This window comes from Salvelinus namaycush, chromosome 29, assembly GCF_016432855.1.
Source record: "Salvelinus namaycush isolate Seneca chromosome 29, SaNama_1.0, whole genome shotgun sequence".
Classification (NCBI taxonomy): domain Eukaryota; kingdom Metazoa; phylum Chordata; class Actinopteri; order Salmoniformes; family Salmonidae; genus Salvelinus; species Salvelinus namaycush.
In genome coordinates, this window is record NC_052335.1 from 25,837,826 (window position 1) to 25,852,649 (window position 14,824).

At 42.1% G+C, this 14,824-nt stretch overlaps 1 long non-coding RNA gene across 1 annotated transcript in view; it reads left to right on the plus strand.

Moving 5' to 3' along the window:
• LOC120023890 overlaps positions 1–14,824 on the plus strand; it is a 98,492-nt gene that overhangs the window by 12,179 nt on the left and 71,489 nt on the right. The window contains exon 4 of the long non-coding RNA XR_005472793.1: positions 3,674–3,830. This is a non-coding gene — a long non-coding RNA (uncharacterized LOC120023890). The remainder of the gene's footprint in view (positions 1–3,673; positions 3,831–14,824) is intronic.

Here is a 14,824-nt window from a genome sequence, read left to right on the forward strand (position 1 = left end):
TTGCCTAGTTAAATCATTTTTTTTTTATATCTGCCCGTAAGGCTCTTTTGATACCACACAATAAAGCTCTCAGAAGTGTAAAATAAATATTCTTAATTGCCCCTGTTTTCCCAGCATAAAAGTATTGAACTGACCCTAAACTAGACCACATTCGACTCACATTAAAGATAGTGTGTAGAACCAAATCCAACCCAGTACCATCAATGAATCCCTGCTTTACATGCAAGACCTTCATCCTCCTGTAATGCGCTTTGATACCACACAAAGCTCTTGAGGAGAGGCATGGCCTTTACACAACAGTACAGAATACACATATTGATACTTTTTTTGGTCACTTAGCAGATGCTCTTATACAGAGCAACTTACAGGAGCAATTAGGGTTAAGTGCCTTGCTCAAGGGCACGTTGACAGATTTTTCATCTAGTCAGCTCGGGCATTCGTCCCAGCAACCTTTCGGTTACTTGCCCAACCTCTTAACCGCTAGGCTACCTGCTGCCCCCTTGACCTATTCCACAATTTGTTGTGTTACAGCCTGAATTCAAAATGGATTACATATATTTTTTAATCGCACCCATCTACACACAATTCTCCATAATGAGAAAGTGAAATCATATTTTTTGTTTACATTTTTTGCGAATGTATTGAAAATTAAATAGAAAAATATCTAATTCATTCACACCCCTGAGTCAATACATGTTATAATCACCATTGGCAGCGATTACAGCTGTGAGTCTTTCTGGGTAAGTCACTAATAGCTTTGCACACCTGGATTGTACAACATTTGCCCATTATTCTTTAAATTCTTCAAGCTCTGACAAGTTGGTTGTTGATCATTGATAGACAACAAAAAAAAATAGTGTGTGTTTTACCACCTTTTTCCTCCCCAATTTCGTTCTTGTCTCATCGCTGCAACTCCCCAACGGGCTCGGTAGCGAAGGTCGAGTCTTGCGTCCTCCGAAACATCCACCCGTTTAAACCGGAAGCCAGCCGCACCAATGTGTCGGAGGAAACACCGTTCACCTGACGACCGAAGTCAGCCTGTAGGCACCTGGCCCGCCATAGAGTCGCTAGAGTGCAATGAGCCAAGTAAAGCCCCCTGGCCAAACCCTCCCCTAACCCAGACGACACTGGGCCAATTGTGCACCGCCCTATGGGACTCCCAATCACGGCCGGTTGGAATACAGCCCGGGATCAAACCCGGGTCTGTAGTTGACGCCTCTGCACTGCGAAGCAGTGCCTTAGACCACCACTCGGGAGGCCCAGACAACCATTGACTGTCTTCTTGGGAAGCAACTTCAGTGTAGATGTGGCCTTGTGTTGTAGGTTATTGTCCTGCTGAAAGGTGAATTCCTCTCCCAGTGTCTGGTGGAAAGCAGACTGAAGCAGTTTTTCCTCTAGGATTTTGCCAGTGCTTAGCTCCATTCCGTTAATTTTTTATCCTGAAAAACTCCCCAGTCCTTAACAATTTACAAGCATACACGTAACATGATGCAACCACCACTATGCTTGAAAATATGGAGTGGTACTCAGTGATGTATTGGATTTGCCCCAAACATAACACTTTGCATTCATTATAAAAAGTTACTTGTTTTTCCACAGTACTTTAGTGCCTTATGGATGCATGTTTTGGAATATTAGTATTATGTACAGGCTTTCTTATTTTTACTCTGTCAATTAGGTTAGTATTGTGGAGAACTACAATGTTGTTGATCCATCCTCAGTTTTCTGCTATCACAGCCGTTAAACACTGTTTTAAAGTTACCATTGGCCTCATGGTTTCCTTCCTCCCCCGGCAACTGAGTTAGGAAGGACACCTGTATCTTTGTAGTGACTGGGTGTATTTATACACTATCCAATTAATTTACTGCTCTAATTATGTTGGTAACCAGTTTATCATAGTAATAAGGCACCTCAGGGGTTTGATATATGGCCAATATTTCACGGCTAAGTGCTGTATCAAGGCACTCCACCATGCGTCATGCATAAGAACAGCCCTTAGTCGTGGTATATTGGCCATATACCACAAATCCCCGAGGTGCCTTAAACTGGTTACCAACATAATTACAGCAGTAAAAATAAATGTTTTGTCATACTCGTGGTATACGTTCTGATATACCACGGCTGTCAGACAATCTGCATTCAGGGCTCGATCCACCCAGCTTATAACAAGGAATACATAGCTTGTGTAAAACTCAATTATAAACCCAATAGGAGTCCCTTCCAACTACTCCGCAATTTACACTTGAAGCAGTCAGCCAGCCAGTCATGTCTTTCATTTTGCTTACCGGAGTGTTACCGCAGCCAGATCAGAAAACCCACAATCGGTGTCAATGCTTTTTGCATGTAGGCTACGCTACATCAAGGCCCTATGAGAAGTCAATAGAAAGTAGAATACTGAGTCTATGATGATGAAGAACATGAGGATGACTAGGATGATGAAGATGGTGCATAGTCTGTAATGCAGTTAACACTCAGCCTGCCTGTCAGCACCTCCAGTGGTCCGCTCCTGCTAATGAGTCAATGGTGCTGGCGTTTTTAATGAAGCAGATCCATGCAGACAAGACCGCCATCGGAAAGGGAAGGCTACTGTAGGAATTATAATTTGTATTAGGATCCCCATTAGCTAACCCTAACCCATATTGTCACTCTGCAGCTCTCTTATTATTAGTACTTCATAATTTCTTTATTCTCATTCTATTTTATTCACTTTAGTGAATATTATTTTCTGTGCTATTTTCTTGCTGCAGAGTTTTGTATTCCCTTTGCTGTATGTATAACTAAGCGTTGGAATTTGAATGTAAACTTGACTTCCCGGGGACATTACAGTAACTGAGATAAGAGCCTTTATGAAGCCAATAAGAGGCTGTGTTCGTTTTACTAATAAGTTACTTCTGTCTCAGCTACATCCAGCTCCTTCCTTGGCAAATTCAGGCCGTGCAGTCCATCTGCCCGTTTTCAGGGTCGTATTCATTAGGCACCAAACGGAAGAAAACGGACTGATCATTTGGTGCCTAATGACTACGACCCTGGAGTGTGGCCCTTGTGAGCCCTGAGGTTTGGGAGACGTGAAATGTTACTGTGGTCCGTCTGAAGCTAACGGCTCCTTTTCTCAGAAACTGTGAAAAACAGGAGTGGAGGACATTAGACGAGACCCGTTGGCATGGTGACCTCACTAAAATGTTTATTGAATAGATGCTCATTGCCTGTGGCTTCTAGCTGCCTTAGAGATATGATGACCCTGGGTCTAGCTACCCCAAGAGAACTCAACAATATCTCTTTCTCTCTCTCTCTCTACCTGTACACCTCTATCTCTCTCGCTGTCTTTTCTCTTTCTCTGTCCCTCTTTTCTCTCGCTCTCTCTCTCTATTCAGTTCATCAGTTCATGATTATTCAGACCTGTACACAGTTGCCATGGCACTGGATTGGCAGCTCGTTTCCTTGTCATAGCTAGACAATCTATCAAGCGGAAGATGAGAAAGATTGGAATTCATTTGAAAATATCCAAATGCATTGGTATTCACTGTACCATTGATCTGTGGGGAGATATTAGCCCTACTTTGATTGACATTGCATTAGTAAGTCAGGTTTTGTATCCGTTCCTTCTCAAATAAATTATGGGAACACAAGCCTTACACTCAAAGATTATTATTAATTTGTTTGTCTGTCTTTTCAGGGTAGGCCAGTGTGATTTCAATATTCGGCTATTGTGAAAAGAGAAAGAGATCATCTCCCCTAGGGTGGAGAAGATGAAGACGGGACAGATCGACAAGACCAAGGAGCCCTTCAGTGTCAGGAACAAGCCATTCTTCGACATCCATGCAGCACGAAAGGTAACACACACACAAACACACACTGTGCCAGCTCATCCCAAGTCTGAGGTGGTGGTGGTATGACATGCTACAAGTTCCTAATTTGTGACTTAAAATTATTAATTTTTTTTAAATTAAGGGTTGGATCAGCTTAATATTGTGGAAAGATTGTTGCTTCCATCAATGTAATTGTCAGCATTTCCAATCCCCCATATATTTTTTGGGGTAAATATATATATATATATATATATCCATACACAATGCATACATATATACATACACATACCTATATAAACATACATACTTTTTTTAGAATATACCTTTATTATTCCCCGCAAACCCTACCACCCTTCCACCAATTGCAGTAAACTAATAAACAATAACACTTAGGCTTCTACCTTCGGTTTATACATATTATACACATTTTACAGACACAATCTATTTTACAATAGTTATATTTTGTTTGTTTTTAATCCTTCATCTATTTCAAATGTTCTATTTGTAACTGTGCTATTTCACAATTTCCGAACCGATATACATTTTACAGACCCCGTATGTTTTACATTGGTTATCTTATTTGTCCCACCCTTCAGCTCCATTCAACCCCTCCCATCTATCTCTTAACACCATCCATTTTGGATTTCAATTTGCCATATATTTTCAACTGTGCTGTGATGCTTGACAAAAGTACTGAGCCTTTCTATTCTCAAAGCTTCTACAGATTGTAAATGATAAATAAACATTTTTGCTAAAATAATAATTATATTATTGATTGATTGACTATGGCTTTTCAAATCACCCAGTATTGCTATCGGCAGCGTTAGTTCTAGGCAAATGTTGCAATTCTTCAGCCATTCCTGGACCTGTGACCAAAAACAAGCTACATATGGACAATACCAAAATAAATGATCTAATGACTGTGCCTCCTCACAGCAAAATCTGCAGAGCCTAATTCGTGACTTAGTGACTCATCTAAGGTCTAATCGAAACAACAGGATAGATAAACTTCCGATGACATTTTAGTCTCCGATTGTTTTCTCACTTTGAAACAAATCTGTATTATTCATTTTGAAGTATTAATGCGCTTTCATAAAGTGATGATGGGTACATTTGCTTCCTACACTGTTCTACTAATTACAGTTTCCATTGCTTGTAGTGCTTTTAGTTACTGTAGTTTGACTGCCTTCGTACCAAAGGGCTTTGTAGATGCCTCTTATCACCATTAAAAGAAAAAGTGGAATTATCAAAGCTTTGATTTGAAAATCAACCCCTTTAATCAGTGAGAATATTTATGGTACTCTAAATAATCAACAAAAAGAATCTGTGGAAATGGCCGATGTTTCTATGGGAGTGTATTCCTGTAAAGTTCACTCAATAATCTGATTGATTATTCACAGATCACAAGTATAATATCTAAAAAGCCTTTTTACTACTAGTTCTATAAATGAGCAGATTGATAACTAGATTTCTCTAGAAAATCAAATAGCGACTAGATTTTTATCAGATTATATTAGTAAATCTAGTCATATTGAGCAGCCACATCTATATTTGTGTTTGTTAGAATGCTGCTCATGTACTACAATTTTCTGAAAAGGCCAAGGACAAGTGTTTTTATTCTCCAAAAGCTATTTAACCTCCCATTCAAGGCCCTGCACCCTCTGCCCTGTAATGTCTCCGCCGAAGGGTATGGTGCAATTAACTAGATCTGCACCGTGCTGGATCAGTGGGAAACTAGCTCTGTATGTTCACATTAAATGCCTGATAACAGAGTAGAGAGTGAAGGTTTCTAGCAGTTCTGTCAGTCTTCACATTTGTCCCACCACTGTTCATCTGTCTTGTCTGGTCATGGCAGGAGCAGGGAACAGCCCCAGTCCCAGCTACTATTACAGATCTCTTTGTGCTGAAGCCTGTTTTTGTCCTGTATGAAATGTTAACCATGAATGACTGGGTTACCTCCCCTGGTAAACCCTGTTTCGACTTCCAACCAGTACTATCTGAAGCCTTTATGACAGATCATAGATCGCCCAGTCTCTTGTTAGCGGGATGTCGATGTCTGTCTATTTGTAAACAACAGCTGGTGCGCGAAATCTAGTGAAGTCTTGCTTTTGCTCGCCCGAGGTAGAGTATCTCATGATAAGCTGTAGACCACACTATTTACTAAGAGAGTTCTCATGTATATTCTTCGTAGCTGCCTATTTACCACCACAAACCGATGCTGACACTAAGACCGCACTCAGGGAGCTGTATATGGCCATAAGCAAACAGGAAAACACTCATCCAGAGGTGGTGCTCCTAATGGCCGGGGACTTTAATGCAGGGAAACTTTAATCTGTTTTACCTCATTTCTACCAGCATGTTAAATGTGCAACCAGAGGGGAAAAAAACTCTTACACCACCTTTACTCCACACACAGAGTCGCGTACAAAGCTCTCCCTTGCCCTCCATTTGGCGACTCTGACCATAATTATATCCTCCTGCTTACAAGCAAAAAGAAAAGCAGGAAGCTCCAGTGACTTGTTCAATAAAAAAGTGGTCAGATGAAGCAGATGCTAAGCTACAGGACTGTTTTGCTAGCACAGACTGGAATATGTTCCGGGATTTTTCCGATGGCATTGAGGAGTACACCACATCAGTCACTGGCTTTGTCAATAAGTGCATCGATGAGGTCGTCCCCACAGTGACCGTACGTACATACCCCAACCAGAAGCCATTGATTACAGGCAACATTCGCACTGAGCTAAAGGGTAGAGCTGCTGCTTTCAAGGAACGGGACTCTAACCCGGAAGCTTATAAGAAATCCCGCTATGACCTCCAACGAACCATCAAACAAGCAAAGCTTCAATACAGGACTAAGATTGAATCGTACTCCACCGGCTCCGATGCTCGTCGGATGTGGCAGGGCTTGCAAACTACTACAGACTACAAAGGGAAGCACAGTCGCGAGCTGCCCAGTGACACAAACCTATCAGACGAGCTAAATTACTTCTATGCTCGCTTTGAGGCAATCAACACTGAAACATGCGTGAGAGCATTAGTTGTTCCGGATGACTCTGTGATCACACTTTCTGTAGCCGATGTGAGTAAGACCTTTAAACAGGTCAACATTCACAAGGCTGCAGGGCCAGACAGATTACCAGGACGTGTACTCCTAGCATGCGCTGACCAACTGGCAAGTGTCTTCACTGACATTTTCAACCTGTGCCCAAGAACACTAAGGTAACCTGCCTAAATGACTACCGACCCGTAGCACTCACGTCTGTAGCCATTAAGTGCTTTGAAAGGCTGGTCATGGCTCACATCAACACCATTATCCCAGAAACCCTAGACCCACTCCAATTTCCATACCGCCCCAACAGATCCACAGATGATGCAATCTCTATTGCAGTCCACACTGCCCATTCCCACCTGGACAAAAGGAACACCTATGTGAGAACACTGTTCATTGACTACAGCTCAGCGTTCAACACCATAGTGCCCTCAAAGCTCATCACTAAGCTAAGGACCCTGGGACTAAACACCTCCCTCTGCAATTGGATCCTGGACATTCTGATGGGCCGCCCCCAAGTGGTAAGTGTAGGTAACAACACATCCGACACACTGATCCTCAACACGGGGGTCACCCCCGGGGGTGCATGCTCAGTCCCCTCCGGTACTCCCTGTTCACTCATGCCTGCGAGGCCAGGCACGACTTCAACACCATCATTAAGTTTGCCGATGACACAACAGTGGTAGGCCTGATCACCAACAACGATGAGACAGCCTATATGGAGGAGTTCAAAGACTTGGCCATGTGGTGCCAGGATAACAACCTCTCCCTCAACGTGATCTTGACAAAGGAGATGATTGTGGACTACAGGAAAAGGAGGACTTCTCATCGACTGGGCTGTAGTGGAGCAGGTTGAGAGCTTCAAGTTCCTTGGTGTCTACTTCTCCAACAAACTATCATGGTCCAAACACACCAAGACAGTTGTGAAAATGGCACAACAAAGCCTATTCCCCCTCAGGAGACTGAAAAGATTTGGCATGGGTCCTCAGATCCTGAAAAAGTTATACAGCTGCACCATCGAGAGCATCCTGACTGGTTGCATCACTGCCTGGTATGGCAACTGCTCGGCCTCTGACCGCAAGGCACTACAGAGGGTAGTGCGTACGGCCCAGTACATCACAGGGGCCAAGCTTCCTGCCATCCAGGACCTCTACCAGGCGGTGTCAGAGGAAGGCCCAACAAATTGTCAAAGACACCAGCCACCCTAGTCATAGACTGTTCTCTCTGCTACTGCACGGCAAGCGGTACTGGAGCGCCAAGTCTAGGTCCAAATGGCTTCTCAACAGCTTCTACCCCCCAAGCCATAAGACTCCTGAACAGCTAATCAAATGGCTACCCAGACTATTTGCATTGCCCCCCCCCCCCTGCTGCTACACTGTTTATTATCTATGAATAGTGACTTTAACTCTACCTACATGTACATATTACCTCAACTAACTGGTGCCCCCCCGCACAGGACTCTGTACCGGTACACCCTGTATATAGCCTCACTACTGTTATTTTACTGCTGCTCTTTAATTATTTGTTACTTACATTTTTTATTTTTACACGTATTTTTCTTAACTGCATTGTTGGTTAAGGGCTTGTAAGTAAGCATTTCACTGTAAGGTCTACTACACCTGTTGTATTCGGCACGTGACAAATAACATTTGATTTGATTGGAATTATGCCTGCCTCACTCACTGTCTTGGTTCAGCTGCTGAGGCCATCTGCTCCAGAGCCTCTGCATACAGCCATATCTCTGTTCGAGCCAACATGAAACAGGGGGGAATTGGAATCTGGTTTATTCATTCACAGTGGCGCAGCTCTCCACTTCATGGCATGTTTGCCGGAAATTCCTTCAATGATATTTCAATGAGAGGCCAAAGCTGTGTGATGGCTTTTGTCTATTGCTGTGCGGCTGGATTGTGTCCCGACTCCCGCCTCCCTCATGTTTCCAGCTCTGCTCATTTAATGTGCAATTTTCCCTTTACATGGGACTATATTGGACTATCTATTTAATTTTGTTTGGGAAATAGTTTTGCATTAACCGCAATAGCCTGTGTTTTGTTAGAATACAAAGGACTTATCAAGTCGCTCTGTTTTATTTGAGCATTTTGCAGTGAAGTGGATGGGACTGGAAAATGGACTCCTAGGAGGCAAAAAAAGCATTTGCTGAGTGGAAGATGAGGTTTTAGATTAGATTTGCCTTAGCTCTGGTCTAAGTTAAGGGCCCATTAGCAGACTGGAGTATGAGAGAGGGTTCAGTTGGAGGCGATGGAGAGCCCTCTGGTCATTTCAAATGGCTGACAGTAGATGTGGAAAAGATCTGGACTTAATGAAGAGTGACACTGAATGCTCTTTCACACCAGCTAGATGTGCTCACTCACTGGTTTTAATTGAGCTGTGTGCTGAGGCCCCTAATAACCCCCACCCACATATGCACACACACTTGCGCACACACGCATAGCCATCTGCAGTCACGTGCTCTACATGTCAAGTGGCTCTTAAGCACACGACAGCATTGGGTCACCAAATTGGTGCAGTTGTCATTGAACTTTGTTAGCCACCACCTTACTCCATTTACTTATCAGCTCTTCAACATTATTATAGCCTGTTTGAATGGATTTGTCTGAAATTGATTTGCCCAAAGCGGGAAACCATTGTCTGGTATGTGGTCGGAGTTCGAGGTTCTTATGTGTAAATTCTAGACTGTCATCTTTTTCCAAAGGGCAAAAGTTCAGATTACTCTTAACAGCTCTTGGACTATTGAATTTATTGAGGAAATGTTGTTCTTCTGAAAAACTACGGAGATGCCCTTTTTAGTTGAGAAGCCCTCCTGAATTAGCCTGGCTGACGGGACCTAAGTGACTCAGCGCACAGAGAGCCGTGACACACTGGTCTGGGAAGGAGGCAGTTTGTTAATGCAATATTCACTAAAATATTGTGCAACGGTTTTGATTGGTTCTCTCTGGGAATGTAACGATTCACCGATAGGCATCGGTCCCCTATTCAAATGTTTAAAAGATACAAGTGCATCAGTACGCGGACCCCAAACCGATCCAAATGTAGCATGCGTTGGTCAGAAAATGTATTCAAACATTACGAATCGCTGGTTCACAATTAGTTTTTCTTGCTCATATTACATTCTACCTTCTGACAATGCCTAATATTTTATGACAACTGAAGTGTCCTCTCCTTCAGTGTCGATCTGCATGTAACTGTGTTGACAGTCATTGATCTGCAAGTCATTTTGCATGCCGAACAACCCAGGCAATATCAGTAGCCTAGTCAAACTGCCCAGCTTCGCGCACGGCACCTTTAGCATTCAAATGCTAAAATGGCTTGCGTGATATTAGGCTTTATTAGTTGATTGACAACCTATGTCATTTTCTAGGTTATTGTTAATCATGGCGTTGTTGCGTTTTACCGGAATTAAAGTGAGCTTCCGGAGACAACTCTCATCTGGCTATACCTGCTGTATAACTGCTGAACGGGGCTTACAATAGATTTTTATTTTGATCAGGTTCACCATCAGCAATAATTTTGGTAGTTTTGCTTTAAACAGTCAGTGTATATGGTAATGGTTAGATATGCAGGGTAAAGTTGATAATTTCATATTGAGGACAGCAATCACTTTTACGAGGTGCACTGCATTGCCGAAGCGAGAGGAGAAGAAAAGATCGCTCCATTAAAAATGTCCAAATGTTCCAAACCTTTCGATTTTGAGATTGGGGGAGAAATCTAAAGTTGTGCTATATATTCATTGGCTATGTCATAGTTAATTTGTAAACGGTAAATATTGATACATTACTAGCTCAAACACAAAAATGACAAGTTAATTAGTGGGTGATGGTGATTTCAGAACCAAAGTGGGGGGAAAAAAACACAAGCTACATTGTCCCCCCCCTAATCTGATAGTGGTAGATGTCTAGTCTCCCTTATGGCCCTAATCTGATAGTGGTAGTGGGGTGGTAGATGCCTAGTCTCAAACCGAAACGTTTCCAAATGAGAACGTATAGTTCCTGTATCATATGACTTGTGCCCATGTGTCTACTATAGATACGTATCGAATCGTCTTCAAAGAGAAAGATCCACATCCCTAGTCCTCTCAAATATATTTTTTTCCCTCAGGGTTACAGACTGCTCATTGTTTAGATTTGAAAATCCAACCTTTGTAATGGAAGGGGGCGGCACTCAGGGGCTGTGTTTGGCTGTGGGTGTTTGTGAGGAGAGACAACCAGTAAAAGCGCTTAATATTAGGCTATGTAGCATAATTATTCTGCCTGATGGTGTTTTTTCTGTGGCTGAATGTAATGTACCCAGATTTAATGACGTGATTGGTAATCTTTCCATGCCTTTCCCACCAGTCTAATATCCACGCCTCAACACTGCCACCAATTAGTTCTATACACTGTTTAATTTGATCATTAAAGCAGTGTGATCAGTATCAGCAAACCTTGACCTTTAACCCCTCCAATAACACTAGCTTAATGCTAACTAAGTGGAATGGTTCTTCAAAACTGCAGTGTTTCTTATGGCCGGCATCGAGAAACGACTTTCAAGCGAAAGCAAGGGAACAGATGGATTTCTTCCTGCCAGCGAGCCATTCTCATCTTGGAAATGGGATACCTGTTTATCTGCAATTGAATTTTCTTAGGGACCTAAAAATGTGGGCCTAGTTCATTTTCCTACCTTATGAGATTAGTTTATTTTCGCCGAATGCAGACTTATGGTGGACTAGAATAAAGCTTAGGTGATATATTGACTGCTGGGAGAATTGGACTTTAAATGAGAGTTAACTGGGGGACGACTGAAGAATGCAATTTCTATCTCTGGGGGCGTACTCCTAAGCACTCATTTGTTTTCTGTGAGGAGCTATGAGTCACAAACTGCAGTCATATATCTGTGTTGCACCATGAAAGAGCCACTTTCACACTTCTAATGCAGCACTATGGAATTACCTCAACTCTTTTGTGAGGACCTTGTACTGACTGTGTTAGTGATTGGGGTTCAGTTTAAACTCCCATCCTTCCTTGTCAGTTCAATGCCTTATCTCCCTCCGCACAACAGATACATCATTTGTACCTGGGCTTGGTAGCTGTTCTGGGCCCGGGCTAGTGTTGCTGACTGTCAAAGGGAATTCAAAAAGGCAGACTAAAGGAGAGTAAACCCGGTCTTAACTGCGTGATTCCTTAGCGGAGCAATCGCTGGCTGTCTATCAGTCTACATGCTGCCTCCTGTCCTTGCTAGGCAGGCTCACAGACCTGCTACTGCCCACCTAGCACCGCCCGCATAGCATTGCCCGCCTAGCACCGCCCCCTTGCCCGTCTGCCCTCCAGCAGCTCAATGTGAATGTGGTGGGGACTGGGCAGGGAGACGCAGTCTGTGTTTTGTGTGTGACTGCATCATGCATGTGAATGCGTGTCAATGGAAAGTGTTCTGTCCTTCCCTTATCTAGGTAGGCCTATGTTAAACAATTCCAAGATCTTGTCCAAAGTGCCATTTTTGAATCAGAAGTTTTAGTAAATGTTTTGCTTTTGTGTGCATGTTAACAATACTAAGGTATTGTCCAGATTGCCATCTTTGAATCAGAAGATTTCAACAATGTTCAGTGTGCCATTTCGTATACTCCATCACTACAGAAGTCATTTGCGTTGCAATGAAATGATATTTAGCCTAATTACAAATGTTGAGTTGCAGATGAAACCCCTGCTTCCCCTTATCGATATTCAATTCATTGCAAACCATAGAAGCATGTAATCATTGATTCGCTTGCAGCAAACTCTTAAAGCAAATCCAGTTTTTCAGGTCTGTTTTCCTCCACAATCTTGCACAAACTTCTCCTATATTAAAACTTAGAGACTTGGTCTGATAACTAGAAGGCCATACACAACACAACCAATAGAACATACAGAGAATGTTGTGTTGACACTGCCTTAGAACAGGGGCCTTCAACCTTTTCTTGCCCAGGGACCTCCTCCCAGGCAAATCGGGACCAAGGGACCCCCATCATACATTAACAAAAAAATTATTAACTTTTTCTCATCAGGTGAATGATAATGGCAAGTAGAAGTAATCAACATTTTAAAATGAATAGATTTGGTATATAGTTTTTCATTATTTTGACCTCACCAGCCACATTGTAATTAGAAGAGGAAGTGTAAACTCTGACATAGCCTATTAGCTAGACGGGTAACTCCAAACACATTTTCACTAAGAGCAGCTGTTTAGCTGGTTAACCCTTTACACTCATGGGAATTGGCCTATATGGTTAGGGCTAAATTGAAATGTTTCTTACAGAAGAAATATTAAAAGCATATGCATGGTAGCAGTTGAAAGGGAACAGTTTGGAGATTATGGGACTATTATTAGACCAAAGTTGAGGACACAACCATTCACCTGACACAAGACTGAATCCAAACATTACACTCTTGATTTGATGTGCATTTTACATTTATTGTACTTTTCGCTGCATTTGTTAATAACACAATCTGAAAATACTCTGGATACATTCGGTAACGTATAAGAATATTAGTGGAAAATGTAGGGTAGGTGCGACATAAGACAAAAAATGACACTGGTTTGAGTGAGAGAACTAACTGGTATCTCCAAGTGGCCACACACCTCTCCAAAGTGTGCACAGTTCCTAAGTAATTTCAATTTCATTTTAAGATTCATAAGTAATTTTTGAGCTCTCCTAGCTGTACCGTTGAGGAACTAGAGCAAGCACATTTGTAGTTTTGTTTGGAACAACCCTGCATCCCAATCATCACACAGTTACTGTTTACGCAATCCAAAAACAGTCTATTATAAATCAATCTGGGTCAGGTGGGCATGATTTTAAAGCTTGTTCTATTGCCAATATGACTAGCTAAGTAATAAAGTGTTAGGCTTTCGCAGGGCAATTCAGAGAAACAGGTCATCATGTTGGTGGCATAGAAAGGACTCATAAGTGGATTCAGGTCCGGCAAATTTTCTTCACAATAAATAAACAGGCTCATTTTGTTCAGAACAACCCAGGATATGACGACATGTCAACTGGTAACTGTACATCAAACATAGTGATCGTAAACATTGACACTGTATATGCCATCACTTTTATGATATGGAAGTGTGAAGTGCACTATTGGACTCACAGGTGTTTGGCTTGCTTGTATGACATCAAAGCAATATTTATTATTTTCTCTTTTCTACTGGAGGTATGTAATTCAAAATGTGGTTATTCTGTTGCTAACAACATTAATTAAAAAAAATATATATTAATTTGCAGACTCCCTGCAGTACCTTAAAGGTCTGCGGAACATCACTCCCTTCCTGCAAGTCTACTCAAACACACACCTTTCACAATTTCCTGCAACACTGACCTTGGTAACATCGCAGCAATTTCCCTGGTTGAATTCAAGAACCACATCCTTCATTATCACCTGCATTCTCTCTTAACTTCAACAATGCCTTACAAAGACATGTCTTACCGTCTTTTATAAGGGCTAAAACTGATGTAGATTTTTATTGATGAGTACGAAGGTTTGTTTACCTTAGTTTCGTAATTTAAAACCTTTCTTCAAGGCCCTCTTGGCGGGGGGGGGGGGGTTGACCTAAAATCCAACATTTTACGTGATTCCATACATTGTAACTGGTTAGGAAGAGTTTGCCTTCTCCTCTCTTTCCCTACAGTCTACAACTGGAAAGCTGCAAAAACGGGTCAAGTGACGTGTCTATGTGCTGTTAGCTCTACTCCGTTGTCAGTCAAAGAGCGATTGAGAAGCGATTGAGAAATCTTCCAATTATGGATACATTCTTTGTTTTATTTAAAGCGTATGGCCGAATTAGCTATTTTTGATCAATAGTACTATCGGTTTTGAGTCAGATGTGTACTGTTCCACCTAAAACGATTGAGATTATTTTGTGGCGACTGCAACAACAATGTAAATGGGTAACAACTGCGCATGTGCACTCTCGTCGGGGAATCCCTTTATGTAAAAACTAC